This window comes from Crocuta crocuta, unplaced genomic scaffold (assembly GCF_008692635.1).
Source record: "Crocuta crocuta isolate KB4526 unplaced genomic scaffold, BGI_CrCroc_1.0 scaffold451, whole genome shotgun sequence".
Taxonomy (NCBI): Eukaryota; Metazoa; Chordata; class Mammalia; order Carnivora; family Hyaenidae; genus Crocuta; species Crocuta crocuta.
In genome coordinates this window covers 193819-221818 of record NW_027527963.1, presented here as the reverse complement: position 1 = coordinate 221818, position 28000 = coordinate 193819, and the positions used below count along the sequence as shown (strand labels likewise).

At 38.9% G+C, this 28000-nt stretch overlaps 1 long non-coding RNA gene across 1 annotated transcript; it reads right to left on the bottom strand.

Annotated features, from left to right (window-relative positions):
* Positions 1-616: 616 nt before the first annotated feature.
* On the bottom strand, positions 617-28000 carry LOC144222287 (uncharacterized). The gene is made up of 3 exons (XR_013332365.1): positions 27875-28000; positions 8411-8575; positions 617-702 (listed from the first exon to the last, which is right to left on the bottom strand). It is a non-coding gene; the product is annotated as an uncharacterized LOC144222287 (long non-coding RNA).

Sequence of the window (28000 nt, the reverse complement as noted above, 5' to 3'; positions counted from 1 at the left end):
CTGTCTCTCTCCTGCTTGTACACTCACTGACACACACACTCTCTCTCAACAAATTTAAAAACTTTTTGAAAATAAAGTGGAATAAATAAAGTGGAATAAAGAGGAATCAAAAATTTTATTTGATCTTATTTAATTAAGGCCATTTAAAAAACTGATCTCTCACTGAGAGTAGTTTTGAAATAAGTAATTGTGATGATGTCATAGATTAGTACAGTTTATCCCTTTTGATCTTTTGTTTTTAAAATTCACAATACCCTTAGGAGGTTAATCGCTTTACTCTGCTATACATTGTGTATTAATAAAACAATAGTGTTTAGAATATTCTAGAGCCATCCTTTCCAAGTTGCTACTTAAGTTTAGTGAACCATGTTTCCTTCCAGGCAGAGTGATTTTCTGGAACTTACTCTGAAAGCAAGAACAATAGACATGCCCTGGGTTTGTTACGAATCTGAGAAATATCTATGGGGGAAAAAACCCTATAAATGACATATATAGAAAGGCAAACAAATAAGGGGAGGGACAAGGGTAGAGAGTGAGGTGGCGGCAGTAGCTAAAAACTAGGACAACTTCTTTCTTACTAGTTTACTCTTTCTGAAGAAAAAGTTTAATCACTATGCTTTCAAGGCCAGAAGAACATGCCTTCTGGCTAGGAGCCAAGCTGTGGAAACGTTTGCTGGTCTTCATCCTTGAGTTAAATTTTATCTACAGTAAAACAGATAGGTAATGAAAGAAAAGTTTGTTAATGAAGTCACATAAAGTTGGTGTATTTATTTTTTGTTTTAACTATGCTGATGTTATTCCTAGTTTATTGAAAATCACAATGGTCTTACAGGAAATAAAGTCTTGAGCCCTGAGTTTGGAACCACATTCAGTCATGAAGACAAGTGACAGGCATTGCAGCACATGGACATAAAAGATGACAGTGACTTTTTGAGTTGGTGCTGTAGTGTCCATGTATATAATCACTCCATAAATTCCCTCACTTTGTATCACGAATAGGACAATCCTCTTTTTCACATATACTTCTCAGAATGCAATCTTTCTTATTCTGATGGCTATTTTTTTATTTACCATATCTTCCACACCAAAATTGTGGTTGTTACAGGTGGGGAAAGCTAGGTAGTATAGCTGAGGGTAACGGGTAATGCACCCTTTCATGTCCCTGTCCTCCTATAGATAGACTTATATATGTCTTCCTAAAAACCGAGGAAATGCTCCATTTTATTATATTTTGTTTAGTTTTCTCTTTCTTTCCTATGTTCTTACAGTATTTAACTCATGCTTCTGATATGGAATCTGCTATCTAATATATATGTTTTATATTTGTCTCTACTGCTTGCTAATAGCCATCATATAATATTCATCTTTGTGTTGTTCTCTAACACCCAGCAAAATTACTCCTTATACATAGTAGGCATTTAACAATTGTGAAATGAATTGATGAGATCCCTCTTTCCATATATTTCCGTGTAACTTTCTCCACTTCTGTTTTTATGCAACGCATATTTTCTTATATTTTCCTTTCCTAAGAAATAAAATTAGATTTTGTTATTTGAAGAATGTACTAAATCCTAGATAATTCTTTTCTTGACAGTCAGTGTAGTAGTCAACTAACAGCAAACTCTTGAGATATTTTTAAAGCCATACCAGAAGCAGGTATTAGTGAGTCCAGATATACTTTAGAAAGAAAAGTAATCATTAGCTAATTATCACTTTTGTGCAAGGTTTGTCCTGGTCTTGTCTGGTAAGGTCCTGCAAGCCCTGTTCTTAACTGGCATGTTGGTTAGCCTCTACGCTGTGCTAGGGAACTGGGGTGGTTATTGATGGTGATAGTGATAGCTATGGACATAGTAGGCACTGTGCTTTCCATATGACTTATTTCATTGAATCCTGTGGTGTGGGCACAGAGAAGGTAAGTGATTATCCCAATATCACACATTAGCATGTGAGGGAGCCTGGCATTCAAACCCCCACAGTTTGCCTCTAGCCCCTACACTTAACCATGGCATATTCTGTTTCTGTCAGGTTTCCCTTTCTGGAAAAAAAAAAAGAATGATTTGAAATAATAAACAGAAATGGAATTTTCTCATGGAAATAAAATTAGTATAGGTGATTATTTTCTATGTATGTTTAATGATCCTTTACCTACTTTTTAGTAGAAGTAACTACAAATGTATTTAACCTATTAGTTAATGTGCACAGCAAGTACCAGTGTATGTAGATGAATTAAACAGAGAAACTAAGTAATGAAACATTTGAAATTATAATAAATGTATACCATTTCATTATACTGTTTAGAAGAGTTCTTATCTTCTTAATCTGTGCCTTATTTTCTACAAATCAGAAGAGGAAGTAATAATTTTTATTAGAACTATGTAATTCAGAAAGGCTTTGGGGGGGAATATTTATAGTTATTTTCAAGGAGGATTTTGTGAATACTTGGGTCACTTCATAGATCTTTGCAATTTCCTTTTCTTTCAACAAACTTCTTACAGAAAGAATAGAGAAGATCAAATTCTTAATTATATATATCTTTCAAAATGAAGATAGTTATATTCTTCACTTACTTCATTATCACTCGTAACGTTATCTTGAACCCCTACCTGAATTTTTAATGATTTGATTCTTTACCACAATTTCACTATACAGTTGACCCTTGAACAATGCAACACTTAAGGACACCAACCCCCATGCTGTTGTAAATTTGTGTATAACTTTTGCCTCCCTCAGAGCTTATCTGTTAATAGCCTGTTGTTGACCAGAAGCCTTCCCAATAATATAAACAGTCAATTACCACATATTTTGTATGTTATATGCATTATGTGCTGTATTCTTACAATAAAGCAAGCTAGAGAGAAGAAAATGTTAAGGAAATCATAAGGAAAAGAAAATACATTTACACCTTTGTATTGTAAAAAATACATGTAAGTGCATGTAAGTGGACCTACACAGGCCAAATCTGTGATGTTCAAGGGTCAACTCTACAATATATTTTAACCCTAAAAGTTTTGTCATTCATGGTGTTCAAACTGAAATATAACTCAGATTGATTCTGAATCCAGAAACATAAAGCTCCTGGTCTTGCTTTGAAATCCTACATTTTGTTTTCTGATTGTATAGAATATCAATATTCAAATGGGTAATTTTGTCCCTCATGGGGGCACTTGACAATGTCTGGAGATATTAACTGTCAGGACTTGGGTGTTCCTGGCATTTAGTGAGTAGAGGCCAGAGATGTGGCTAATCATTCTCTAATCCACTGAACACCTCCCCGCTCCCCGTTTATCCCATCCAAAATGTCAACAGTGCTGAGAATGAAAACCTGGTTTATAAAAATTTTTAATGGGAATGTTGTTTTGCTACCTTTTCAGCTACTGTAGAGGATTTTTAAGCACTGGGAAAAGTTAATAGGTCTGATTTATAAGAGAACTTATACATTCAAACAAAAGCTGGGCTTCAATAAAAAAAAAAAATAGAAGTCAAGACTGAGAATCAGACTCTAGCTTGAAGAATTTGGTTTTTTTCCCTGAAGAAGTGAGCTTTTTCCATAATGAAAGCAGGAAAGAATGAAATAATGGGTGAAGGTGCAGATAATTTTGAAGATGTGCAGACATAAATTTCCAGGTGTTTGTATCAAATGTATTCTCTTTACTCTGTGAGATAAGAGTTGAGGTCATCTGTAGGGAGAGTGAGAGGTAGTAGTGGGGACATGGGAGGTTTAAGAATAATGGAAGCTGAGAGGCACTTGGGCGGCTCAGTTGGTTAAGCATTGTACTCTTGGTTTCAGCTCAGGTCACGCACGATTTCTTGGTTCGTGAGTTCAAGCCTGCATTGAGCTCCATGCTGACATGCAGAGTCTGCTTGGGATTCTCTCTCTCTCTCCCCCCCTCTCTCTGTCCCTCTTCTGCTTGTGCTCCCTGTCTCTCTCAAAACAAATAAATAAACTTTTAAAAATTAATAAAAACAGAATAATGGAAGTGAAATAGCCACTGTAGAGAATGGGCAGTGGATATATTTGAAGGTAAAGCGGCAGGTGCTTCATGATTCAGAGAGCTCATAGAGTTTGTGCTAGAAATGGCAGGGGCTCATTTCTTGCGGAGTGGACTATAGTGCAGGAAAGAGTTCTAGCATTACAAGAGACCTGGGAAACCAGAAGAAACCTAAGGAAAAATCCAGTTAAAATGGCTGGACAAAAACAGTGGTGGTCAAGGGAAACAATTGTAACTTGATGGGGATGGAAGAGCCCAGGTGTATGGTGCAAGATTGATTCTTAGTTCCACCTGCCAATGGGAATGGAGGTCTTATTCATTCATATTTCAAGCATTAGCTTCCCACTTACTAGAATAAACCTAGCATGTTGTGGATGCTTAATAAATATTTGTTGACTGAATAAATGCTACATACTGTACTAGGCACTGAAGTTATATACATCGTTGAAGAAAACAGTCTTCTCTTCTATAAACTGGTTTGATTTGTATTTTTTGACATTTTGAGATTAAAAGAGAAATATATCATAGGCTCTCTAGGACCCAATGGAGGGCCATGTGACCCAGTCTTGAGAGTTCAGAGACATGTTCCCAGAGAGAAGGAGATGTGTGTATAGCATGTCAAAGATGGGGCAGAATCATTTTATTTTTGTAAGGGTGGGTCCAGGTAGGCTGAAGTAAGCAGAACTGACACAGAGAAATTCACCCTGTTCCCTAAATTCCTTTACCTTTCCCACCAGAGAAAAGTTGTTCAGGCCAGGAAAATCCAATGGAAATTCCTAGTCCAGAGAGGCCTTGTACACATTAATTGTGAGCCACCTCCCTATCTTACATACTTTACCAAGTACCATATGTATGAGATCAAAGTCAAATTGTACTAAGTTAGGGACAGCTGGTTGAAGATGTGGTGAAAGTCCTGACTTTGGGGTGGAAAACAAGGATTTTATTCTGGGTATCATCACTTGAGTAATGCTGCTAAGCACTGTAGGGGAGCTGTTAAATATTCCTTACTTTGATTTCCCTTCAGGCAGCATGAAATTCGTATTGTCTCTCATGTGATATAAAGTCAGTACAAAAAAAGGACTCACAGTGCTTGCAGCAAGGAGTACTAAGAAAATTTATTTTTGTATTCAAGATGCATATTCAGCTATATTTATGGGAAAATACATTTCTTTGTACTAAGCTGTAATTTAGATATTAGGTTATACAGCAGAAATAGCTGTATTTTTCTGATGAAATAAAACAAACTTTTGCTCCTTCAGGCTTATGTTTTAAATTGTAGGACCTAATTCTTGCTACTGTGTCTTTTTTACATGACATGTGGTGTGCATGCTACCAATAACCTGATAGATATTAGAAATCTACTAGTTTTGAGGGAAAAAACTAAAAACATATTTATTTGTAAATTACTTTGTTTTTCAAGATACTTCATCATATTTAATAATTCCTCATAATAATTCTGTGAGTTAAGTATTATAATCTTACCCATATTATACTTTAGGAAAGTAAGGAGGTTAAAGCGCTTGCCCTAAGACCCAGGAGTTACTGGAGTGGAGTCAAGTCTTGTGGGCTGCCTTGCTTGCAGAGATCATGTCTGTGCTAGCCTCCTTCTTGTGGAAAACTATTTCTCCACCCTCACCTCCAATGTGTGTTCTGACTAGGAGCTGCCTCATCTTGTGACCTCAGTCACCTGGGCTACCCTAATTGACCTTGGAGTGGCCACTTGTCCTAAACTGGACTCATAATAACCCTACTGACCCAGCTCATGAATGCATGAAGGGAGTCTAGACAATTAGAATATTTCCTCACTTTTTTTTTTTTTTTTAACCTACATGAGGAAAGGGATGGAGGAAACTGAGGGAGGTGATGCGGAGAGAGATTTCTCTTCTTTATCTGGGAAGCCTTTCATATGGGAGCCAGAAGAAGCCACTGAAAGTTTCATGGCAGGCACATTGAGAATGCTGGTCCAGGGGCACCTGGGTGGCTCAGTCAGTTAAGGGTCCGACTTCGGCTCAGGTCATGATCTCGCGGTTCATAGGTTCGAGCCCCGCGTCGGATTCTGTGCAGGCAGATCAGAGCCTGGAGCTTGTTTCAGATTCTGTGTCTCCCTCTTGCTCTGACCCTCCCCCGCTCATGCTCTGTCTCTCGCTGTCTCAAAAATAAACTATAAAAGAGAGAGAGAGAGAAAATGCTGGTCCAAGAGAAGGAAGCTGACATATAAATCGAGAGGCACCTGGAAGCACGCATGTCCCTGATCTAGTTTTCCTTCATGACAACTGTGTTTTTAACCTGTTGCCTGTCTGGTTTCCTGAGCCAATAAATACCTCCCTTTCCTTTGACTAAGCTAGTTCTAGTTGGGTTACTGCAACTTCCAACAAGGGTCCTGACTCATTCAACTATGAAGAGGCAGAACCAGAATTCAAATGAATTCTCTTACTCCCACTTCCATTCTATTTCCACCGAACCACAGTATCTATTATGCCTCCACTCTCGTGTTCTCAGGTCCTTCTGGAATTAACATTCATTTATATTGACAATAATAGTTAAGTTGTGCCAGATTCAAGTTTCTGGCTTTCTCTCTGGACTTTCATGATTTATGCTTCCTGAATATTCCAGAGTGATATCTCTGGTAAGAAAAGCTGAACAGTCAGGGAAGCTCAGGATAGGCTAAGTTCTGGGCTGAAGTAAATTGTTCAGACCTGAACATTTAGAACTGCCTGATAGGCAGTTAGGTGATAGGTCTCCGATCCCATTTCCACCCTTCCAGTAATAAAAGTCAAAGGAGTGGAAACATGAAGGATTTTTTTCTTCAAATATGGATTGTGATGGTCTTCCAGAAGAATTAGTTTTAGAACTATAGGCAGAACATGTAACTATAGCCTTTGTTTACCAAGTTCACTAGAATAAGACGGCCCATTCTTCCTGAATGACAGGAAGCTGTTTTTCACTCTTCTGAATCATTATACATATTACCGTTGCATATTCCAATGTCTCTTAAAATGTTTATTCTAATCCATTGCAATTGTTTTAAGAAAAATCTTAGTTATTTGGATGTCATGGAGTCCTTGACCCAGATTTGTATTCTCAAGTAACATAAACATAGGTTTACATTAAAAAAGTATGTGAGTTTATATACATAAAATGCATGCATTATATATAATTAATATAGACTTTATCTTTAATAAATTACAAGTTGGCATAGAAACAGGACACTAAGTTAAATTATTTTTGAGATTCATAAAAACTCTTCATGATTGATAAGTCTTTTTTAGCTCATTTCAACATAGAGGTGAATAAATTCATTTAAAAGGGCCACGTAATGCTCTCTGTAGTCACAAATTAATATATTCATTGGATATATCATTTATGACAAGAAAGTATCTCTGCTTAGTTGTTCTTAGCCGTTTAGATATGGCCATTTTCATTGAACTAATTGGCACACTAGCAATGACAATAACAACAAATACTGAGTCAATATATTCAGTAAAGACATTAAAGACAGAACCAACCTGAGATCCATAATTCAATTAAGAGAGTGACCAAGATTACAGTGAAGATTTTCAAAAGGTCAAGTCAAATTCTGCTCTATGTTTTCACTGACCTGCAATGCTGTGTGACAGGATTCACTGCCAAGTCAGTTTTAGCTGTCTCTTTTCCTTACCACATCACAGCTTCTATTGCCATCAATAAGGGTAATAAAAGGCAATAGAAACAAGAGGTAAAAACAATAAAAAGGAAATAGACCCTTGCTTGGGTTTTCAAGTTACTCATCACCCTGGCTTATGGACTTTCTATGAATATGTATGTGATTTATTTTTCATTGTCACGTCACCTGATTTCTCAAGCCCTGGCTTAGGAAATGTGATGAGCAGGGAGGCATGCCATTGGCTCACAGAAAACTGTATTCGTTACAAGTGCCATTTGTTTTATTTTTACTGTACAAAGCATAATGTGCCATGTAATTATAAGGCTTAATCATTTATACTCTGAGGTTAAAGAAGGAAAGAATTACCTCTATTTTTTTAATTCCCATTTTCCTATAGCAGTTCTGCCTTGTGAAATTCTTACAATCCAAGATATGATTTGCCAGAACAATAATTGACATTTTGATGTCTGATGTAAAAATAATCTCTCCAGAATAAAGTAAATTTTAATATTTGGGGATCTGAAATAATACATAGATGTAAGCTTATAGAATTTGGCATGGAATTTATGTTTTTCCTCAAAGACAGGCAAAAACACTGTGTGTGGTACCTATCCTAAACCTGGTGGATGACTTTGAAGAATTTAAGAAATCACTTCTTTCTAAAGAATTTGTTAAAGGCTCTGAGTAGCTGAAAAGTCAACAACAGAATTATTACTCTCAACTACTACATTACATGGGTCCACATTCTCCTCACTTATAAAAACCAAGTTTGGGGCACCTGAGTGGCTCAATCTGTTAAGCGTCTGACTTTGGCTCAGGTCATGATCTTGCAGTCCATGGGTTCGAGCCCGTGTTGAGCTCTGCGCTGACAGCTTGGAGCCTGGAGCCCGCTTCAGATTCTGTGTCTCCCTCTCTCTCGGCTCCTCCTCTGTTCATGCTCTCTCTTTTTCAAAAATAAATAAACATTAAAATAATATTTAAAAAACAAGTTTATGCATCAGATACTGCATTAATTGCATATATATGTTTACATTTTATATATATGTAATTTTTATACATGTGTTTCCTTGTTTAACCTTCACAGCAATATGCACAGATTAGGCATAGCTACTCCCATTTTGCAGAGGAGAAATCTGGGACTGTGCAATTAAGTAGCTTTCCCTCACCTGTAACTAGTAAACAACAAGGACTGGAAGCCAGGTCTGTTGGAGTCTAAAATCTACATACTTAATCCCTATGTATGCCCTTTCCTATTTGACGAGCTTATAAAAAAAATAATGAAACAAATTAAAAAATTTACATTCGACATTGTGGAAAAGAGACCTGCCTGCAGCCCTAATTCTTCCTCATTGCTAGTCTTCATCCTTGTAAGTGAGGGCATTCTTCCTGAACTAAAGCTACAAACTTCTGTTATATTTGGTGAAAGCTCTTTAGTTAAACTAGCAGATTAGGACATACGTTCATAAACATAACTATTCAAAAAAGACACTGGCACTTATTCCCACCTGGACACAGTGTCACAGTTTGAAAACCTGTTTGTGTGGACAAAATTGAACCCTTAAATTAACTCTTCCATTGCCTGCGTTGAAATAGCTCACAAAGAACGTTTCTAGAGCACACATTTGTCAGCATTCAAGAGTCTCTCATGGTTTGCCTCTCTGCCTTTTCCCCACCATTTCCCCCCTTCTTCTCCCCCTTGTTCCTCAGTTAAGTTCCTCCTAATCCTCCTATACGTGCAAACATATGATATTTGTCTTTCTCTGCCTGACTTATTTTGCTCAGCATAACACCCTCAAGGTCCATCCATGTAGCTACACATGGCCAGATTTCATTGTTTCTCATTGCCATGTAGTTTTCCATGGTATAGATAAACCACATCTTCTTGATCCATTCGTCCGTTGATGGATACTTAGGCTCTTTCCGTGTTTTAGCTATTGTTGAGAGTGCTGCTATGAACATTGGGGTACATGTGCTCCTATGCATCAGCATTTCTGTATCCCTTGGGTAAATTTCTAGCAGTAGAGCACACATTTGTAACTTAGTGGTAGAGATACTCTAATAAAGGTGAATTACTTTTGCTTTATGGATCTTTCCTTTTTTTTTTTAATTAGTCACCTATTACTGTTAATGCCTGGCAATCATAAACAAGACATTGTCCTTGTCTCATATTTTTAGGATTTCTTAGTATTAGATCATTGTTTCTAGATGGAAGGAAGTTGAGTGTTTGAAACTTAAGTGACTTACTAACGATTCCAACAGAGTCAGCCAAAAGAGAACAAGGAACTTTCTGGTTGTAAGTATTACACACTGGCAACTCAATCTGCCTTTCTGCCATCGATGCGTCTTAAAACCCATGGGTCTTTCGTGAAGGGCAAGTGGACTTGTTCTTGAGTATGACCACCACTGCTGCTCTCTGAGAAGATATCAACTCGAATTAGGGTTTATTTCTTCTGCTTGCCACATAAACCTCATGGTTTTATTATGCTATGTCAGGTCTAAAGTGAAGATTCCTTGTCACTTGCTAATTTCTTTGTACAAACTTTGCCTTAAGAGTTGATTCCTTGGGAAGAACACAGGTTTTGAACTTCAGCCAGTCTTGAGTCAAGCTGTAAGTAGTCATTAAGGAATGAGGCAGCATGACCCATTGCCCTTCTATTTTGAAATACAGTTTGCACCCACTAGATATCTACCTGGTATGATGTAATATTTCAGGAGAGGCACTGTTAGCTTTGACTCACACAAGTATCACTGTTCTCTGGGCATGGGTGCTTTTTATAATTCATTTCCCATGAAATAATATTGTATTCATAGTGCTTTCAAGCTTAGAAATTAATTCTACATATGGATTGATCATCCTTAATTATCCAGTTTATTTTTCTCTATGTCTGATCTCAATTTTATACTATCATGTCATTTCGTGTATAGCAGTTGTCTTTATCATAATTTTTCTCATGAGCTTTGATTACATAGAATTTGCCTTGTTGGCTTCTACTCTGATGTCTTTTATGAGGCAAGCCAGAGATGACCCCAACTGGACTGGAACAGCAGGCCTTTTTGTTGATGTCTCTTAGTATATATAGTAGACATTGCTGGACAGTGTCACTTTCCTTAAGTATCAACCTTTTACTTCCCTTTCACAGAACCCTTCAGGCCCCCCATGGAACAACAATATTGCCGATTAAATAAAATTTAAAATGTTAATAGTGTTTCTAAAATTCTGATCGCTTCCTACCTTCTTTATGTAATAAAACTCACTGCACAGCCAGGATACATGTTCCCTTTGAGTCCTGTGTCCAGGTCCTATAGTATTTCTTAAAGCTGTTGCCACATCCACTAGTCATTCTTGGAATGTACATCCACCTCCTCCCTAACTTCTGCTCCTTTAAAAATGCTATAAAATGTCCTTCTGTAGATTTCTTAGTTGCCCACAACACTTACTGAACTTACTGTTTTCAGCAAGTAAAGAACAGAAATAAGAGGAGGGCAATGTGGCTGGTGTCAATGTGGTTAGTGTGGCTCTACTCACCACTTTCCATCAGCAATCAGAAAAAACACCCCCATTCCCCCAACCACAAAAGCCAACTTAAGGCTTCTGCAATGTTATATTTTGCTTTCTTTCCTATTATAAGAAATTGTTTACCCACACTCTTATTTAGAGTCAAGCCCTCCTCTTGTGCACTGGATCCCATCCCGACTGACAGCACAAGTTCGTTCAGGTTGTCTGCTTTGTTGTCGTTAGAAAACTTTCTGTAGTATCTATAACAGCAGCTCCTCCACATCATTACCTTCTGTCCCCTCACCCTGCTTTACCTTTATTTAAGGCATTTATGATGACCTGAAACGATATTATACATTTATCTGTCTCCTTTCAGTTAGAACAGAGATTGGCAAACTATGGTTTGAGGGCCAAATCATCCTGCCATCTGTTTTAATAAGTAAAATTTTATTGGACCACACCCATTGCCACTTGTTTGTCTTTATAAGACAGCTTTCCTACATACAATGGCAGAGTTAAGTAGTTGTGACAGAGATCGTAAGACCCACAAGGCCTAAAATATTTGTTATGTGGACCTTTGTAGAAAATGTTGACCAATGTCTGCCCTAGAATGCAAACCCCACAAAGGAAAGTATTTCGTTTTGTTCCCTGCCTTAACCCCAGTGCCTATAAAAATATCTGGCACTTAACAGAGGCTCAATAAATATTTGTTGAAGATAGAATGAATGGATGGATCCTCTATGGTACCATCTTATACTTCACCCTCTCTGATTCAATCTTGTTTTTATTATCATTCTCCATTTTCTACAAACTCTGTCCTCTGATTTGTTTCCTCCATTAACCTTTTTCTTCATATTCATTAAATCTCCATTTGGAATAAAAATTCTAGAACTAGGTCAACAAATTTTAGAAATAAAGGTTAGCTTAGAGAAAAAAATTTTTGACAATAGTATTAAAAATGTGTCCACATGAAACAATGCTCAGCGTCACTCATCAGGAAAATACAAATCAAAACCATACTGAGATACCACCTCACATCTGTCAGAGTGGCTAAAATGAACAAATCAGGAGACTCTAGATGCTGGCAAGGATGTGGAGAAACGGGCACCCTCTTACAATGTTGGTGGGAATGTAAACTGGTGCAGTCCCTCTGGAAAACAGTGTGAAGGTTCCTCAGAAAATTAACACTAAAACTCCCCTATAACCCAGCAATAGCACTGCTAGGAATTTACCCAAGGGATACAGGAGTGCTGATGCAAAGGGGCACATGTACCCAATGTTCACAGCAGCACTCTCAACAATAGCCAAATCATGGAAAGAGCCTAAATGTCCATCAACAAATGAATGGATCGAGAAGATGTGGTTTATATGTACAATGGAATACTACATGGCAATGAGAAAGATTGAAATCTGGCCATTTGTAGCAACATGGATGGAACTCAAGGGTGTTATGCTAAGTGAAATAAGTCAGGCAGAGAAGGACAGATACCATATGTTTTCACTCATAAGTGAAATAGGAGAAACTTAACAGAGGACCATGAGGGAGGGGGAGGGACAAAATAGTTGGGGATAGGGAAGGAGACAAACAATGAGAGACTCTTGAATACTGAGAACAAACTGAGGGTTGATGGGGGTGGGGGAGAGGGGAAAATGGGTGATGGGCATGGAAGAGGGCACTTGTTGGGATGAGCACTGGATGTTATATGGAAACCAGCTTGACAATAAACTATAAAAGAAAAAAAATGTGTCCACTGTTTCTTTGTGTTCATTTGGGAGCAGAAACTCCGTCAGCAAGAAATGATACTTCTTTTAATAGTTATTCTTCACAAATAGTTACCTAGCATATTGCCAGACACTCTTGGTAATGTTTTCTAATAATACATTTTTTTTTTTGCTAATAATGTTGGCATTCTTTACCACTATTTTTACTCCATATTTTATGGAGTTTAATTTCTGTAGAGTAATCCCTGTTTTATTTTGTTGACCAAGCACTTCACTTGTTTTTATTAATGTGCATTATGTGTACCCTATCTTCAGTTTTTGCTCATGAGATTTTATCCAAAAAGTAAACACTCCTGACACATGCAGTCCTTTTGATTTCACAACTGATCCATGCCGGAGATACTTTTCATACTATCTTTGATTTCTTGCAGATGTGGAAGAAAACCAGTACTAAACGAGTGAACTTTCTATGTCTGTTCTTAAAACAAAAGAAAACAAACAAAAATCTCTGCTGGATCTGATTACTCCTAGGTGACTAAAAATTCTGTGAACCTGTAGAGACTGGAATGTCCTGGCAGCAAAGGGGCTAGGTTATCTTTTGGAATCTTGGATTATGTTTTTGAGATAGGAAGTTAAAATGTTAATGTGTCCAAAAATAATCCCCAGTGCAAGTTATTATTGCTCCCTTAGAGGAAATTCATAATTGTGTAACATCTGATAAAGGTAAAAATATGACTATCAATGTACAATTACTCGTGTGTTATGAATGGATGCATCAGATCTGATCTATCAGAACTGTCCTGACATGATCACTTCTGTGATTTGGTTCTAATACCTAAGAGACTTTCATGGTGCGTCAGTCAAGGTGATTTGTGGCTATCTTGTCATGAGTAGTGATGAAAATACTTGATCCTTCTCTCTGTGTCAACCTCTGACCTCATTTGTTTAATTGAGTTCTGAGGTTTACTCCTGGCAGGTATCCAATTCACATTCAACCTCATCGATAGCTCTGGCTTCTTAGTTATAATTTGATAGGTGTCTTATAAACTGTGATATTGGCAGAGAAGCCTGATGAAAGATATTTATTTCTGAATATCTAAATAAATTTCTGTTTATTTCAAAATGTAACATATGTAAATCAAATAATAAAAGTTTTATATTTAATGAGAATGACATTGCTAAGTAACTTTGATGTATCCTAGCTTCCTAATGACCAAGCTGGTAAGGACAACAAATATACTGGAAAATAAAAAGATTAGCCGATACCAATGCAATGGAAGTTTTTTTAAACTGTTGTTTTTCTTTTCTTTTCTTTTCTTTCTTTTCTTTTCTTGAGTTCCAATAGATTGTTTTTGCTTATTTTTCATAAATATCTGTTACTGGATACTCCAATTAACTAAATTTATAAAATCTACCAAGTTTATTAAGCATGCTTATCATTTTCTGATGAAATGGAAACTACATAGTATATGACAGTGTGATAGAGCTGAAGGAGTTCCTAGGAATCACGAGACCTAGTCCTGGAATAATTTCTATTGTGTGATGTTAAACAGGTCACATATCTTCTCTGGGATTTGGTTTCCTCATCAGGAATGGGAGAGGGTTGAATTAGGTGATCCTGTCTTCCCTTCCAGATTTGTAGTCTCACATTCTATTTTAGGGCCTCTGGGAAGGGCTTTGTGTCGTCGCAAAAAAATTCACAAGTTGGAATCCAGGTATATATTCCTACTTCCATTTTTTATTATTTATTTTCAATATTTCCTTCAAAATGAGGAAAATATTTAATTTATTTAACTTTTTCATCTTTTGTTATTCCAAGGCACACCCAACCATGGGGTCAGTGAGAAAATGTTCAAACATTTGTAAATAATCAGCTTTTCTAATGTGAAGGCCAACTCAGCAGAATGTTAAACAGGGCAAGACAATGAAAACAGTTTAAACCCTGGCTTGAACTCCTTTAAGAGGTCCAAAATTCAGATTCTTTGTTAACTTTATCTCTGTTTCTTCCACAACCATGTTTTATTGCTTAAGGCAAAAAGAGTAGAGAAAGACAATGCAACGGATTCACTGAAATATAAATCTCAGCATAATGATTTAAGCACTGTGACTCTGTATTAGGCTGATCACCAAGCAGGGCAATCAGGCAACCTGACTCAATATCAGACTGCACAAACTGTCAAGGGCAACCTGGTGTTTTGGGTGTTCAGGCTGAGCTTGTTGCTAAAAACAACTTACAACGTTGGCTGAAAAAAATTTTTGATTGTATTCACAAGCTGGAATACTCAGGCTGTGGATTAAATGGAGGTGGAAATGAATCCAAAGAGGTAAGCAAAGTACATCTTTTGAAGGTTTTTCCCGCCCTAGATGAACTTGAGGGTTAATTTTTGTATCTTTAAAGTTTTATGGGGCTGGGAAAGGAAGCCCAGGGCTTGCCTAACATGGGAAGCTTAGTAAGAGACAAACCCCCTCCATAAAACTGGGACAGCAAAGGACTATACTCTAATTAGAATGGTGAACCAGAAGTAAACCTGCATGTGCCATGCACACTGCCCTTCCCTAGGTATTTCAAGAAAAACTACCTGTATTAAACCTTGATGATAAGCAGAATTTTAAAAAGTCACCTGAGGATTTTTAACCATAAACTAACCCTCATGTGTGTTTGAAGACAGAATTTCCACTACCCATGGTGGACCTGAAAAATCTTTGTTTTAAGTTTATTTATTTATTTTGAGAGAGAGAGAGTGAGAGAGAGAGAGAGAGCATGTGAGCACATGTGTGTGCATACGAGCAGAGGAGGGGCAGAGAGAGAAGGAGAGAGAGAATCCCAAGCAGTCTCCATGCTGGGGCTCGATCTCACGAACTGTGAGATTATGACCTGAGCTAAAATCAAGAGTTGGATGTTTAACTGACTGAGCTACCCAGGTGTCCTGGGCCTAAAACATCTTAAGCCAAGTTAGTTTCCAGTGATCCTAGACTGCTAGTGCTAAGGCACTTGACAGAAACAAGTGGAAGTCCCTTCCACACCTTACAGAGCCCCCACTGATAAAGGTCCAAGGTGCAGGAACATCTCATTCAAAAAGCAAAACAAAACATATAGATAGATAATTACATATATGGAAGCAAGATACCAAGAATGAGAGCCAACAGATAAGAGACAGAGAAGTCTGCAAACATTTTGGAATTAATAGACACACATGTTAAAAGAAGTATGAATTATAGATTTTAAGAAACAAAAAAGAAGAGTTTTAAAAATTATAAGAGCAAGCACAATTAAAACAGAGTGAAATCAAGCAGAGCCTACAGAAATAAGACATAGGAGTGAAATGAAGAACTAAATGTATGAATTCAATACTGGGTTAATCAGGGTTCACAAGAGAATTAATACTCTAGAACTGAAGATATTATCGGTTCAATGAGGAGACAAGAAGGAACATAAAAAGGAGAGGAGAAGAGAAATGGAGGCTAAATCCAAAACAAATCTCATCAGCATCCCAGAAGGAGAAGACAGAATAGGGCACCAGCAGTTTCCAAAAAAATTATGATTGAGACTTGATAAGAGATACCAGGAAAATTAAAGAAGCCTAAACAGGATATATAAAATGTTACCTATACCTAAGTGTATCATAGTGAAATGATAATTAAAAAAAAAAAAAAAAAGCCTGAAGAGCAGCTCTGGGATTGGGAGATGTTGGAGTGGGGGATAAGGGAGGAGAAAACCATAAATACAAATTGCAAATTGTAAAAGGTAAGAAACATCAAGTGGTGAGCACTTTGAAGCTTTTGAGCTTCCAGGGTAGAGTAACAATGTGAGCTATGGGAAAGGGGTGAGTAGGGAGGTTTAATAGGCTTCATATTTACCAAAGCTCTGCTAAGAACCATGAGGCCTTCGCTGTGCCACTTAATTCTCTGATGGTCCTATGATGTTGGTACAGGTGTCTTCCTCTTACAGTAAGAAAAATGAAACTGAAAGATGTTTTTCAAGATCATATAGCTAGTAAGTGATGAAAGTGAGTTTCCCACCCATGTCCATTGGCCTCCAGAGTTTGTGTGTAGGAAGGTTTTGCTTTATGGTTAGAAGGGATGAGAGAAAGAAGAGAGCAAGTGAAAAATGAAATAAATCCATAGTGGCATCTTGTAGGAGCCCATGGCAGAGTTACTGGGAAGAAGATAATTCTGAAGTTACCATGACTTAGACAAACTTGATTGATTGATTGATTGATGGATGGATGGATGGATGGATGGATAGATTGAGAATGCCCGTAAGCAGGGAAAGGGCAGAGGGAGAAAGAATCTTAAGCAGGCTCCTCGCCCAGCATTGAGCCTAACTTGGGGTTCAATCTAACCACCATGAGATGATCATGACCTCAGCTGAAATAAAGAGTGGGACACCTAACTGAGTGAGCCACCCAGGTGCCCCCAGATGAACTTGATAAAAGCACTGTAGATCCTTAGCACTGACATTTTGCATTCCAATTTTCTGACATTTGAGATCGGTTAATTTGGTGACCTGAATTACTTTATAACGAGGATAGTCAATAGTAAATCCTATGTTGTTCATTCATTCCTTAATTCAACAAACATATATTGAGTTCCTAATTGGCCAAGGACTGTATGGGGTGCTGGGGATGCAACAGCCCCAACTCCTGCTTTCACAGAATTTATATTCTACTAGAGGTCATGCAAAATAGGAAATTTTAATGATATATGTTGAGTGATAGGTAAGGTCAAGTTGAGATGTTAAAGAAAACATGTAGGTAGCAGAGAGTCTTGTTGGGGGTGGGATGTGGGAAAGAATGATCACAAAAGTTTGAAACTTGAAGGACAATGGTGAAAACTAAATGTGCTTGGCAAGACTTTGAGTTGTAAACTGTAGGGTTGCTTTGGAGGGATAAGATGGGAAGAAAATTAACCTGTTCCCCAGTATCTTTGTCTCAACAAGGGTTACAGCTTGTTCCCCACTAGTGTTCAGGTCACATCTGGTGGAAGGAAAGCTAGCCTGTCTGGGGGCTATTTCTTGAGAGGCAGAGGAGCCCTTTAGTGAGGGATTGATTCTACAGGATTCTAAAGGACCCTCCTTCCTTTTGCCACATAGAGACAGGTAGTAGACAAATTTCACCCAATGACAAAGCTTTGTTAGTAATGGGCTAGTGGTTGTTTTGAATGTGAGGTGGTGCCAGTTATCTGTTTAACAGAGATTTGTGTTGGTGTTTATAAGCCCCACCAATTTTCAAGGAGGGTGGGTACTGGTAACGGAAGACAGACACAATGAAGTTTGGCCCTGCGGGGAGGGGTGCCATTGATGGTAACCTAGCAGGAAAGAGGATTCTGGAGAAAAGAAATGGAAAAGTGTCTATGAGGAATTTTCAAGTGGTCAGCTGTGGAATATGTGCAGTTAACTTCCTCTTCCTTTTCTTCCCCTGAAATCTTTTATAAAGTCCATAGTTCTCAGCAATATTTTTTGTGAAGTGGATTCATTGATTTTTTTTTTTTTTTTTGTGAAGGAGAATGTTAGGGAACTCAAAGAGAAGGACAAGGGAACAGATGAAATCTGGGTTATATTTACACATGATCTCCTGTTTTAAGCCTCCAGGGATACTTTTTCAACCATAGAGAAGAGGGTAAGAAGATAGAATGTGACTTGAGTAACAAATAAAAAGTCTGTTTTCTCTAAAAACTTGGAATGACATTAGGATAGTACGGCCCCAGATGCCAGAGTAAGACATGAACCAGGGAGAGAATCTTCCTTCCCTCTTTGATCAAAATCAAGGCATAAGCTGTGGAGCAAGCTTGCACCAGTCTCTGAGCCCACAGTCTCTGCTCCTGACCAGCTGCACAAGGTCTGTCATAATAGTTATGCCAATAACTCAGGAATGTCAGGAGATACATCTTTTGCATGTAGACTTGCTACTGTGAATCTGGTTGTAAAGATAGAAAACAGCTGGGGCAGCTGGATGGCTCAGTCGGTTAAGTGTCTGACTCTTGATTTTGGCTCAGGTCATGATCTCACAGTACGTGGGTTCTAGCCCTGCGGCTCAGTGAGGAGACTGCTTGAGATTGTCTCTTTGCCCCTCCCCTGCTCATGCTAATACTTGCGTGCACTCTTTCTCTCTCTCTCTCAAAATAAATAAACTTTAAATAAATAAATAAGTAAATAAGACAAGGAAATGGCAGGACAGAGAAGTTAAGAAACTTCCTCAAGGTTACCAAGCAAGGGAGTGACAGGACTGGGATTTGAACCCAGGCCATGTGACTGCAGAGTCATGTTCCTCACCACTATACGAGATTGTGATTAAGAAGGCGAGTTCTGGAAACCAGACACCTGGGCTGATCCTAGCCTCCACCACTGTATTCAATAAGCTGGAAGTAAACTGGACAAAGCGAGGTATATATCTGCTTTGCTCATCAGTGTACACTCAGCAGCTGTTAAATGATAGGTATTCAGTAAATATTTGTAGAATGAGTAAAATCAGTTGTATCACTGCATACACAGGATGTCCTCTCTAATCCACGCTAAAATTCTCTACTCTGTAGAAGTCATTAGGACACACAAGCCAGAGCAGAAGTATTTTAAACTGTTTTGTTTTGAAAGATTAAAGAGAACTCTAATAGACTCAGGAATTAAAGGAACATGACCTACCAACTTTATAGATGAGTGACCAGACCCAGAGTGTAAGGGACTGTCCCAAGGTCACACCATCAGCAGGGGCCAGGATAGTGTTAGAATAGGCCAAACAAACACATTATCGGGGGGTAGGAGGAAACTCTGGCTGTACTCAGCATGTCCAAAATGTAAAAACCACAAAATCTAAAAAAAAAAAATCATAATTTCAGCATATAGGTAGGTTATGTGTCATTTAAAAACATTAAAGTGTTACATGAATTACAGAATGAGAGCGGTGGTGGCCCAATAGTTTCTCTTTGCTTCTCTGTGCTTGGACCTCGAAATCTGAATCCTCCTCAAGCCAGACCGGGAACTGCACTCAGATCGCCCACACCCAACCACCCGTCCACGTAGTACTCTTTCCTCCTGTTGCCACATGGAGCTGCTGTGCCAGGGCCTGACTCGCTTCTGAAGGAAATGCTACAGGAGGGGTGGGGTACGGAGAAGGAATGTGTGTGACGGTCCTGGCCAATTATTCCTTTCTCTATGCTCAGGGAAGCCACAAGTGACACAAGCAAGAATGGGGCTCATTAGTCATGCTCCTTGCCTTTGTCATATGTCCTTCCTCTCTTTTTCTCTTGCCTCTGACTTCCCTCTTCCCCTCACTTCCCAACCACAACAAACGTGTTTTACTCTGAAACCGCAGTCACGTCACCGGATCCCTATAAACCTGATAACATTGAGCAAACCTGAGGGATACATTTTCTGTTAGGAGCTCAGAACCTTGGTTTCTGCTCTTCTTAAAGGGAGTGTTATCTTTCTTTTCCTTCCTTGTGTTTGAATTCACTCTTCTTTAAGGGGTTGTGGGTGGTAGGAGAAGAGGGCAGAGTCTGCAAGAGAGTCGTCAGAGGCCAGCCACCCTACTGCTGGACTCCAGGGGACTCTGAGGGCGAGGCGTCGAGCCACTCCCACTCAACACTGAACACTGGGTCAGGGCCAGCCCAGGAGGAAGCCTGTGCTGCCGCCCCGCCAATCCTCCCAGAATCACTATTGACTTTTCTTTAGGCTTTGTTTACAAAAATTCCTGCTGCAGATAATAGTCCGAGTCCTGGAACAAGAATGGGTGCAGATTGGGTGGAGCCAGAAACACATACAATTTGGGGACTCCCTTTAAGATAAAAATGACCTAAAATTTAGAAAAATAATAAAATTAGCATAGGGCTTTGAAAGAAGTCTTTATGAATCAGCTCCCTTAAACTACATTAAACTAGCTAAAACTACATTAGCTTCAGTGTAATCCTGGGAGAGCTTTGGGACTGAAAGATCTTATTTTATGGCCATAAATAAGTTATGAGGGCAAAGATCGTTTTGCCTTTTCCACATCTCCAGCATTTGGCCACGGCACGACTCATGGTGGACAACAGGTATTGGTCCATGAATTGTGTTTGTGTTGAAGACACAATCAGAGAGGCAGGCGTTGTGCCAGAGTGATGGGATCACCCGAACAGAAGTGCTGCGGAAATGGTCTTTTCTGAAAGCAGTGGGAACAGAAAGAGAAAAAAGGTCAGTTCTATTTGAGGCAGAGTCATAGTGATCACAGAAAGCTTCAGAGACAGGTCGATCTGTGAATTGAGACTAGAAAGATGAGTAAAGGTGTGGGGATGGTGTTGAAAGGCATTTCAAGCGGAGAGCAGTGTGAATAGAAGCCTGGAGGTTTGAAACCACATAAGGAGTTGAAGGAAGTTTAAGAAGTTTGCTGTGGGTGGAGTACGAAGTGCAAGAAGAGGGACTGTTAGCTAGAGATAAGGCTGAAAGGCAGGGAATTAGGAAACACTAGACAGCTGCACAGGCATCTGGACTTTAGTCTGTGAACCATGGGAGCCACTGATGGCTTCAGAGGCAACAAGACAATGTGCATTTTTGTACTATTATTCTGGCACTTGTATGAAGAAACGATTGAGGCTGCAGGCAGTGAGACCTTGAGACCCTCCTGCAATCATCTACGTAAAGGGTCATGAGGGCCTGATCAGATGCTGTGGCAGGGCCCAGGACCAGGCAGATAACGAGAGACGCTGTGAAGAGGGGATTCATAGAGTTTGATGATAGATGTGTTGAATGAGGGTTAGGGTGAGGAAGAAAACTAGGGCAATGCTTTCAGTCCTGCTTTAAGCCGTTGGATGGGTGGGTTGTTGGTGGCACCGGAGAGTGAGGAGAGAGAACAAACTCTGAGTGGGGAGGGAGTGAAGTCTCTTCTGCAAGTGTCAGATCAGTGTGTTATGGAATCACCCAAGTGGTGAAATCCAATGAGTAAATAGACTCAGGGATGGGGCCAAAGAGATCATTAAAGTCAGGTTTGTATATGGATTAGCTGTCACCACCATATAAGTGGTAATGATTTAGGTTGTTGTCAATTGGATTACCAGAAAAGAACGTTCAGAGAGAGAAGAGCAGGTGGCCGGGATGGAGCACCGACATTCACAACAGGCAAAGGCCATTTCTGTATTTGGTCCCTTAGAAGTTTTGGAGACCTGCTACCAGTGTCAAACAGCACAAATGTTCCTGTATTGTTTCCAAAGTGTTCTACCAGCTTCTTCTCTTCTCTGGCTAAAAAATATTGAGCTACTTCCTGGTTTAATCCTATCTCCCTTTTCAAATCTACACTCATATAATTTCCTCCAGAGGACTGGGTGCTCCAGTTTATTTTAATTGGTGGATTAACTGATCGATTGATTTTGTCTCCCTCTCTAGTCGGAGAGTTGCAGTCCCATGCTAACTCCAGTGCCTGACTCATTACAGATGGCCAGTAAATAGTTGCTGAAGTGGCAACTGTGGATGCAGGCGGGTGTCTGCAGGTGATTGCCTCCAGGCAAGAGAGCTAAATGGAGAGCTGCTTAATTCCCCAGGGAGAAGTCCCTACCGATCACTACTTGGCCCTACTATATAAGGTGATTTCTATAATGTCATCCATGATAAGAAAAATTATTTGTGCTTCAGCAACGGAACTGTCATTTCTTAAAATCAGTGTTTAATAAATCCTGTCATGTACCAGAAATTGTACTACTAGGTGTATATTTAAGGGATATAGGTGTGCTGTTTCAAAGGGGTACATGCACCCCAATGTTTATAGCAGCACTATTGACAATAACTAAAGTATGAAAAGAGCTCAAATGTCCATCAACTGATGAATGGATAAAGAAGATGTGGCATATATATATAATGGAATATGACTCAGCAATCAAAAAGAATGAAATCTTGCCATTTGCAACAATGTGGATGGAACTAGAGGGTATTCTGCTAAGCAAAATAAGTCAGTCAGAGAAGGACAAATATGATATGACTTCACTCGTATGAGGAATTTAAGATACAAAACAAATGCATATAAAGGAAGGGAAACAAAAGAATATGAAAACAGGGAGGGAGATGAAGCATAAGAGACAAATACAGAGAACAAACTGAGGGTTGCCAGAGCGGCTGTGTGTGTGTGGGACGGGCTAAGTAGGTAAGAGGCATTAAGGAAGACACTTGTTGGGATGACCACTGGGTGTTATACACAGGGAATGAATCACTGGAATCTACTCCTGAACACATTATTGTACTATGTGCTAACTAACTTGGATGTAAATGAAAAACAAATAAATTTTTTAAAATACTACAGAAATACAAACAAATAAATAAATAAACCCATCAATCAGTTCTGTCATGTAATGTGTAGAGAGCTGTGTTTGCTTCCTGTTTGTTTTATTTAGAAATAAGTAGGATTTCTTGGCATGGGGTTATTAGGGGTTTGTTTTTGTTTTTTGGTTTGTTTGTTTTTTTTGATGCAGAGAATAAAAGGCCAGACTCTGGAGTCAGACTGCCTATTTGAATCCTGATCTGCCACTTACAAATGTGATCTTGGGGAGGTAACTTGACCATTCTGGACCTTACTTTCCTTATCTATAAAATGGCAGTCACAGTAGTAACTTCCTTACGAGTGATCGTGGAGGTTATATAACTTAACATGTAAACAAAGTCTGGCACATGTTAAGCAGTCCCAATCATTCTTGGCTATTAGTATTGTTACCTGATGGTTCTTTTACTTTAAGAGCAGTTTTACACAGTAAAGCTTCAAATGTCCATACTTACTATCAATTCAATATGTCTATCTATGCAACTTTTAATTTTCCCTCTGAAAATCTTCACTTTAGTTTTCTTCATCTCAGTAAAACACAATGCTATTGTGCATGGTTCAAACCGTAATATTTAAAACATAAACTGTAATGCCTCCCTTTCTTTTACTGCCCACAACCAAGACATTTCCCCCTGGTGAGCCTATCTCCCAAATAGAATCAAAATCTGTCTGTGTTTCTTCCATCTCCAGTGACTCCACTTTAACCACTGTTTGCCCAGACTTCTGTGAGAGCTTGCTAGCTGGTCTTCCTGCTTTTATCCCCCCCTTTTTTCAATCCATGTCCCTCATTTTTAAATGCATTAGGTGTTAGGGGCACCTGGGTGGCTTAGTCGGTTAAGCGTCCGGCTTTCGCTTAGGTCATGATCTCGCGGTTCGTGGGTTCGAGCCCCGCGTGGGGCTCTGTGCTGACTGCCAGCTCAGAGCCTGGAGCCTGTTTCAGAGTCTGTGACTCCCTCTCTCTCTGACCCTCCCCTGCTCATGCTGTCTCTCTCTCTCTCTCTCCTAGAAATAAATAAAAAACATTAAAAAAAATTTAAATGCATTAGGTGTTAGACAAAGAGGGGAGCAAGTCATTGCCTATAAGTGAAGTATTATGGAAATACAGAGGAGAGAGTGACTGGTAATTTGGAGAATGAAATGCTTATATGAATGATATCTGAGCTACTTCTTGAGGGATGAACAGGTTTTTAAGATAGGAAAGAAGGGTATTTAGACAAAGGGAAGGGTATGCTCGAACACATAAGGAAAGGATCGCGAACAGCAGGGTTGTGAAAATGGATTGTTGAGCAGCTGGAGTAGTGGGTGGAAAGTGGAGCTGGAAGGGTAGATCAGTGCTTGATCAGACAAAGCTGGGAATTCAGGAAAAAGGAAGAGAAAAGCACTTTGAAGAGTTTCAGTATTTCAACATTAACAGACATGAGTTTTAAGAATATAATCAGGATTTTAAAAAAGATGGAACTGGAGGCAGAGAGAGACATGGTCTGATGCTATTTTAATAGTTCAGTGACAGGTGATGAGGACCTGGTCTTGAGGAGTAGGACAAGGAGTAGAGTACTTCTACACTCCATTTGGTGACCTTGGTCATTTTGTCCTCACTAGGACAAAATTTCCTTTCTATAAAATGAAAGTTTGGACTAGATAATCTCTATGTTCCCTTTCAGCATGATGATCCCATATATACCTTAGTATGTTTCTTTTGTTACAAATTTATCTATCCCGTTGCCCAAACACGGAGAGACGATGCCATCTATATCTTCTTTATCATGTGCATAGAGACGTGTATATATAGAATGGATTGTAGAGCAATTCAATTCAAATTCCAGATCTACCAATTTCTAGTGGTGGGAGTCTGACTGTTATTGATGCATTCTATGCCTCAGTATCTTCATCTGTAAAATGGGTAATGTAAAATAGATAATAACAGTACCAACTGCAAAAAGTTAGGAAGATTAAGTGAAACAATAGAGTTGAAGTATTTAGTATAGGGTTTGGCACATTATAAGTGCCTATAAAGAGTGGTCATCATCACTGTCATTAGCATCACCCTTGTGATCATCATCATCCTCATTCTTACTACTATAGAATGCTTAACACCTAAAAGGTACATAGTACATTCCTGATGAGTGATTGGATAAGTGCAGTAAATGAGAATAACAATTCAGGTAAATTATATGAAAAAAATCTGTACTTAAGTTTTTCCTAAATTATTTAAATAAGGTGTCATAATTTCTAGAAAGGAGATTAGCAAAACTAAGTCTCCCATGCAAATCTTACCTTGCCATATTTAGGAAGCTTCATTTGGAGTGACATGTATGATGAAGTCAAAATAGATGAGAAGATTACGTGGCAGAATTGTCTGTTTTTTTATGACACTCTTTCTATTATTTTTTCTGATTTTGAAAATCAACAATAATTAAATTTTTACAAATTTCTGTTTGTCATAATTTGTGATATGTGATATGATGTGATATGATAATCACATATCATCCTGTTGGAAGGTTTTCACATCATTCTTGAGCTTGAACTATTTGTGTGGGTATAATAAGCTGGCAATTTACAGATTACAAAGCTGCTTTAGTTAGAATGAGTTGCTATTGTAGTCAGCTCTGGCTTTTTCTGCTTAACTCTTCTAGAAGCACACATTATTATACATCTTCCATGACTGTGTTCTTCTTTGTTTTATGTTTCTACCTTTTGGAAGGATTTCAGAAAGGAGATAATGATATAGTGCCACATAAAACTATCCTGCCAATTGCCGATGATATCACCTCTGTCTGTAAGACAGGAAGGGAAAGGGGATGTTGACATGGGCCATGTCTGGAACAACATAACATCAAGTGCTTTCAGAGCTTAAAATGAAATTCATAACACAGCAACAATAATGTTTGGAAATGTCACTCTACCAAAGGTAGCATAATACTGCCATCTTAAATCTAGCAGGTGTTGATATAAAAAAGCTCTGTAACCTATTCTTTGAAGAAAGAACTCATCTTTGAAGGCAAAAAGAAGCTAGCACTCATTTTTGCTTTTTAAATACCTGTATTTAAAGTCACTAGGTCCCCTTCCAACGCTAACTGTGAGCGTGTGAACCAGACTGATGCCATTTGGACAAATCCGTCATGATGAGTGCTCGACGACGTGAAGCCTTTTTGAGCACAGTCTTCTCCCTCCCACCTGCCCCTCACCCCCCACCCAGCACACACATATTCTTTTTATGTAACCATCCCTGTAAGTACATCCTTGGAGCATAATGTTCTTGGTGTGCTCTGGAGATGTGACTATGACAAGCAACTATTCCCAAACATCTCCTTCCAGGTGGTCTACCGGCACATACGCCCCAGTCTTTAGGGCTATAAAAGTAGGTCCTATGGGAGGTAGGGTTGTTGAGATCTACTGGGATTGTGGACATCTGCTAGTCTTGGAACAACACAAGATAGACTTCTGTCCATAAGTTCCCTTCCTAAACCATTTCTTGTCAAGCTGGATTGTCAGCCTTTTTCTGAGGTCCTATGGTTCTTTCGGCCTTTGAAGGTTGTTTTGCATATACCTTCTTTTCACTGAACAGTGAATGTTGAAAACCTTCCTAAGATATTCCAATTTTAGTTCTTAATCTCTTGAAAACAATTTTCGGGTCCAAAGCATTCTTGTCACATGTTTGATTTTAAAGACTTTGAAATCTACATTATTTAGCAAAGCACAAAGTCTTCAATTATGCTATAGGAAAAGAACTAATCATTTCAGTTTTCTGAGATGGCATCACTTCATCTGTCAAATGCAAATTTTTAAAAATACTGTCATTCCCATCAACAAGAAAATAACTGTTGCAAAGATTGTGACCACATCCGTGGCACATACTGATGGCTTGCAGGAAGGTTGGGTCATCTTAGCACTCACTCAGCCATCACCATCTTCCCAGAAAGTGGGCTTCTGGGAGTCACTCTTTCAACAAAGTTCCCTGTTCTCTGCTCTGTTGGAAGAATTTGAAGGAAGAGGCCAGCTGGCAGACACAGTATGTGCTTGGGATGAGGGTGGGAGGAGGAGGCATGGTTACAGAGAGAGGGGCAGGTAGTAATGGGGGAGGGAAGAGAACTTTGGGGTAGTCTTGGGTTGACGATTCATTACACAGTGTTCTAGTAGGCAGACCGTGCCTGCCTTTTCACATGGGAAGACTGGACAGCTCTGTGTCCTTTCTTCCTGTCCTGCCCTCTCAAATCTACCTTCCCCAGTGCTGCCAGAACAAACTTCCTACCAAGAAGGCTAGATCATGCCAACTCCTTGTTGAAAATCCTTTAATAGTACCCCATTGTTGCCCTACAGCAGGAATTGGCAAACCACAGCCAAAGGGCTAAATTTGGCCTAACACCTATTTTTGTACTGACAGTGAATTACAAATAGTTTTTCCATTTTTAACTACTTGAAAAAAATTTTAAGAATATTTCGTGACTTGTGAAAATTGTATGAAATTCCAATTCCAATGTCCATAATTAACATTTTATTAAGCTATGCTCCTTCATTTCATATTCGCCAGGCTGCTTTTCCAGAGTTAAGTTGAAATTATATGGTTCTCTAACCTAAAGTGTTTACTAACTGGCCTTTAAAAACAAAACAAAACAAAACAAAACAAAGTTGACCCTCAGCTGTAGGGTAAAACCCACTGCTTTTTGATCCCACCTTGTCAACCAGGGATAGCACAGAACTGCCTGGAATATACCCCCTCTGTCTGGAGTACATCCTCGCTCTTGGCTGTACTCACCTCTACCGGTTACTCCTACTCAGCCTTAAGATTAAACTCTGCCATAAATTCTTCCAGAAAGCTTTCTGTGAGGATCCTCCCACACTTAAAGCTGGAATATTTTTGCGATTCTCATCATACTCTGTG